Source organism: Dermatophagoides pteronyssinus, unplaced genomic scaffold (assembly GCF_027571235.1).
Source record: "Dermatophagoides pteronyssinus isolate colony J.1.1.1.1 unplaced genomic scaffold, Derpt_VIB-CSIC_2022.12 sq0017, whole genome shotgun sequence".
NCBI lineage: Eukaryota > Metazoa > Arthropoda > Arachnida > Sarcoptiformes > Pyroglyphidae > Dermatophagoides > Dermatophagoides pteronyssinus.
In genome coordinates, this window is record NW_027461541.1 from 207,782 (window position 1) to 213,781 (window position 6,000).

Sequence of the window (6,000 nt, forward strand, 5' to 3'; positions counted from 1 at the left end):
ATTTTATTTTTTTTGCCTGCCTGCCTGCTCTCCAAACAACGACAAGGATCATTATCATTTGTAGACAGGGTGGAAGAAAAAAATATGGTAGACATCACCTGACTGACTGACTGACATCACCATGACATACCACAGGAGGTTTTTTTATTAATATTTTTTCTCTGTCGTTTTTTTAAAAAATAAATTTTTCAAGATTTGAATGCAGACAACACAGTCAGGAAAAACTTTATTATTACGTTGTCGCGCTAAATAAATATATTTTTTTAAAAAAATGTTTTTCAAGTGGACAAAAAGTTTGTTTTCCTTGAAGAAGAAGAAGAAGAGAAAACACCAGACAAACACTTGTCAATGCGTACATCTTTCTATCTATCTCTATGTTTATTTAAGAAAAAAATAGGCCTACAAAAAATGATGATGATGATGACAAATGACCAATAAATAAGAAGGCCATTTATTATAATAATAATATTTAATGACATCCTCGTTTTCTGGTTCATCATTCCTGATGATGATTATGATGATGATGATGATGATGAATGTAAACATCCTATTCGACTTGAATTTCACAAAAAATTGAATTGAATTTGGTTTTTTCTGGTTTTACATTTTCGAATGAAAACATTTGTGACATTATTTATTTTTGCATTGAAAAATTTGAAAAATTTAATGCAATATTTCATTTGTACAGAGTTAGTGTCTGCATGTGTGTGTGTTTTTTTACGAAAAAAAATTGAATCTGCTTAAAATGAACATAAAAGTTATCCAAGTGTTTGGCTTCATGATAATCAAATATTTGATCAAATTGACAATTAATTGAACTTTGGTTTTGTTTGAAGTAAAAAAAACATTGATAATATTAATCTCATCTTTTTCGATTTTGGAGGAGGAATGGAGGATTTCAAACTAAAAATAATGATGATGGATAAAACAATTTCAATATGAAAATCCCAAAAACAACAAAAATCCAAAAAAGTATCCAAAAAGTGGCAAATAGAGATTTGTGATTCAACAACAACAATAACAGCCATAGAATTTTTGTTATAATTTTATCGATTATAGGAATTCTAGAATTTCAGATTCTTTTTTTCATTTATTTTTTTATTTGAAAACAAATAAAATCATCCAACTGTGTGTGTAGTGCAACAAAAAAACAAACAAGAAAATGGCCAATATGGTAGACAACGAAAAACAACAACAAAAACGAAACAATTCAAGCCAAGTTTACACATTGATGATGATGATTTTTTTCACAACAAAAAAAAATTGATGAAAAAAAATATAAAATAAACCTCAAATCCCAAGATGATAACGTGAAAAACAAAAAATTGATGCGGCATTCATGATGATGTACGATGTGTAGTGATGATGATGTTTGGTCATCCATATCTTTTCGATTTACCGAATCAACCAAACAAACAAATAAACAAAACAAAAAACACACAAGACACGAACCATCTTACCAGAACCATAATGTTGTTGTTGTTGTTGTTCATTTTTATTATTATTATTTGACAACTTGATTTCAATTTTCTTCTTCTCTACTCTTCACGTTTTTATTTTTCAATAATAATTCGGTACCAAATAGAAATTTTTCGGAAAAGAATTTTTCTCGGACGAAAAACAAAAAAAGATTAATGGTTATGATATTAGGTTGTCAGAAGAAAAAAAAACATTTCTAATCAACCAAAAAAATACCTAGAATTTTAAATTCTGTCGAAAAAAATTCAATTTTCTTCCTTTTGCCTACCGTTAAAAAAAACAACAACAAACGATAACGATAAATTGAAAAAAACAGCGAAATTCGGGTTTTTGTTTTCTCGGTTATAAACATCATCATCAGTTAAATTCACTTTGAACAACAAACAACATCCATATGTCGATGTTTATTATTATTATTATTTTCTTTCTGCAAAAAAAAAAATGTTCCAGGTTTTGACAAACCAAACAAATACGGCAGATATACAAACAGAACATAAACATCCATAGATTTTCAGAGAATTTTTTTTTTTTTGTTTATTCATTTATCATTATCATTTTTTTTCTCCTCTGTGTGTTTTGCAAATTCTACATCATCATCATGTTGACTAGATATTCGTTCTGGACACAAACCTATGTTTGTTTCTGTCTCTCGCTTTCACACAATCATTCTTTTTTATTCTGTGTTTTATTCTTTCTCTAGACACACACACATGGAATATTCTAGTTGCATAAGATATTATCCAAATCTATATCATATATTGGGTTAGATTCTCTATCTTTATTTTCTGTTGTTCCAGAATCAACAACAACAACAACAACAACGGTAAAATTCTGCAATTCTGTTAGGTTATTTATTATTTATTTATATTTTATTTTATTACCATTTTGTTCAAAATATGTATTATACTTTAATATTCTGTTGTTGGTTGGTTGGTTGGTTGTTGATTTCATTTTATTCTTTAGTTTTCAGGATTTGAAAAATTTTTTTCTTTTTTTTGGTGTAAATTTTTAAACAGAATTACAGTGAAAACAACAACATAGACATCAAAAAGTTTAATTTAAATTTTGGTTCGATATGCATATAAAATGAAAAAAAAAAACAAAATTTTTGATGTCAGTCATTTGATAAAACACAAATACACAAAGGACTAGAGTTACGAAAAAAAACTAAAGAATATTCTTGTCATCATCATCATGTTTTATTTAAAACAAAAACATGATGATTAAATTTTTGTTTTGTTTTGAAATATGAGGAATATACTTGAAATATTGACTGAATTTGGAGAAAAACAAGCAGGAATCAAAAAAAAAAATCCAAAATGTCAATCATTTTCTTCCTTCTGTCAGTAATAATATTAGAATTTACAAAAATTACACAATTTTAATTGAAAAATTGAGCAAATCTTTTTACAAACAAACAATTTTTTTTTGCAAATAACCCCAAGGGCCATTTCAAACAAAAAAAAATTTGAAATGAAAAATCATTTCATAAAAATCAATACAAAAAAAAGAAAAGAAAATCCACTCAAACTTTATATTTAGATTTTTCTGTAGATTTATTTTCTCCAAAATAACACTCGATGTAAATTAATAATGAATCTACCAAAAAACAAAAACAAAATACACTAAACTATATAGATTATCAGAAAAGAAAAAAAAAATGTTTCCCAATCACATCATCATTGTATTTATTTACATATATATGAAAATAAACAGAAAACAAACAGTACAAAATAGACAACAAACAAAACAAAAATTTCATTTCAAAAATTCAGACATTCCTTAGTGGATTCATTAAATGAATATGAATTGGTTTTCATTCTGTTGGTATATCCCCATTGAAATCTCTCTTTGTTCATTGATTCACCGTTTTGGTTTTTTTTCTCTCCCGTGTGTGTATGTTTGTTATAAACATGGAATTAACGGGCAAATTTAAGTGAGTTTATGTCATCTACACAAACACATTTAATGTATTGAACAACAAAATGATGGAAAATGAAAAAAAAATTTGGAAAATGAAAATTTCGAATCAAACATGGATGTTATTTCGATATAGCGGTAGCAGTTAATATTAAAAATATCAATAGTGTAAGTATGGGGATAAAAGAGGGAAAAATGTAGAGAGAATTTTATTTTTCTAATTCCAGGTTTGTTTTTTATGACTATTTGGGATTATCTTTTGTAATGAAAAAAAACAACAACAAAAACAAAAACACGAACAAAAAATTTTCCGGGTAAAGTAAAAAAACACTATAGTTTTTCGAAACTATTCTCATTGGATATTCTTCTCTTTTTTTTGATATTGGTCAAGTGTGTTTTTGTGTGTGCTAATGTTCATTCATTCATTCACCTCAGAATCTACAGAATCTTTGAATACTTTTTATTATTTTCATTTATATTTATTTATTTGTTGTTGTTGTTATTGTTGGAATAGTCGCTTTGGTGATTTTTTTTATGTATATTTTATGCATATAACACACACACACATGGTAACAATCACAATGTGAGAAAGAAGAGAGTGTGTATAAAGGAGGGGAGGAAAAAAGAAGAATTCCATCACACCACCACCACCACCACCATAGAGAGGGAAAAATTCCTTTTTATAGTTTTTTTTCGTATCGTTTTGATTACGGAAATATTACCCAGAATAAAAACAACAACAACAACAACAAATGGTTTATGTATTTTCATTATATCTTTCTGAAAATTATTATTTTGCGTTTGTTTTGGCCCTGATATAAAAACAATTTCATTTGGTTAAATGTTTGTTAGTTTGGTTCATTTACATTCATTTCTTCTCATTCAACATCATATCTAGAATAATAATAATATTGAAAAAAAAAAATTCTAGGTAATAAAATAAAAACGATAATAAAGAAATGAATACGACATTTAGATATGAAGAAATACACAGAATACACATTGAAAGAATATTCTTGTTCAATTCTGGGAATATAAAAAGGGGTAATAACAACAACAACAACTAAAACGAAAATTCTCAATGAGTTAAGGGAGAGATATGGACAAAACAAGATTATATCACTCACTTTCTTCACTTTTTTTATATGATGATGATAATAAAAAACATAGAGTTTTGTTCAGTTGTTCAGACTTGAATGAATTGGTCAATTTCTATTGCGAAATGACATTTTGATTACTTATTTTTCTTTTGAAATTAACTTTTTGTTGTCGTAGTTGTTGGAAAATTATTCATATTTTTAATGTCCGAAATAAAAAAAATTTCATTCTGAAAATTAATTTCAAAAATATTCATATTCAAAAACACCATTATGATGTTGTTTTATTCGATTTCTAGTTTCTAGTACCATATGTCATTTATGGAATTTTAAAAATTTAAAATTTAAAAAAAAATTCAAATTTTCATAATTTCAAGCTGTGTAATTTCAAATATACATATTAAAATGGAAAAAACTTTTCTCAGTAAAAAATGAAATAATTACAAGAAAATTTTATTTAAAATTTTTGAAAAAATTACTTTTAAAATTGATTTTATTGATTGATTTGATCCAAAAATAATTGAAGAAATTCAGTTCATCATTTGAGTTCAATTCACACAATAGTTTTCTGCAGAAACAAGTTTAAATCCATTAATCTTTCACCGACAGAGAAAATGTGACATCTTCACAACACAGTTGAATTCATAATTCAGTAAAAACAAACAAAACATAAAACATTTAAACACTTAACCACCTACACACCTTGATGAAAAGGGAATTTTATCGATGATGATTCAAAAGAATTAGGCTAACAAGTTGTTTTAGAAGAAAAAAAATGTAAATATTATCAATTTTTGCTTGAAGAATTACACAATGTAAGAAATAGTTTTGGGAGAGAAAATCATCATTTTGAGCTTGCCGACAAAACACACATTTGACTGACTATGTGTGTGTGTGTGTTTACAGTTTGAAAGCTGTTCAATGTCTGTTTCTATCTGTTTTTGTGTATATGTCATGTGTCTGTGTGTGAAAATAACTAACATCATTATTTTTTTTTTTCTTTGCAAACATAACCTATACGACCATCATATAGATCACATCAAAAGAAACGAAAAATTGGCGCAAACGCAAATGAAAAATATCAATCAAAAAAAAACACACATATAGAGATAGAAAGAAACAGAACAGAAATTTGAAAATTCGAAATACGAACAAAACATCGAATTGGAAAATAGTAAGTATTAGATAGAAAATCCCTTGTGTGTGAATTATTTCTTCTTTCTCTCTGTTACTGTATGAGAAAAAAAAAATTTTATTATTATTATTATGTGACACATTCGGTGATGATGATGATAAAGATTTCCAAAAAGGTAGAAGCATTTACCAGATATAGATTGATAGATAGATAGATATTTTTTTCAGATATCCAGATACATGTGTGTGTGTGTGTGTTTAACCAGACGAAAACATTACCGCTATCCGTAGATACGAATGATGGTTTGATCCAAATCGGATATTATTACCCTGTTTTTTTTTTTTTGGAACACATTTCGTTTTTCGTCTA

General features: G+C 26.7%; 1 protein-coding gene across 2 annotated transcripts in view; it reads right to left on the reverse strand.

Moving 5' to 3' along the window:
• The window catches only part of LOC113798793 (uncharacterized), a 42,773-nt gene extending 37,302 nt beyond the window's left edge, over window positions 1-5,471 (reverse strand). For both annotated transcript variants that reach the window (XM_075822504.1, XM_075822503.1), the window contains exon 1: window positions 4,976-5,471. The gene's annotated coding sequence lies outside the window, so the exon portion shown is untranslated. The remainder of the gene's footprint in view (window positions 1-4,975) is intronic.
• Between the last annotated feature and the right edge of the window lie 529 nt (window positions 5,472-6,000).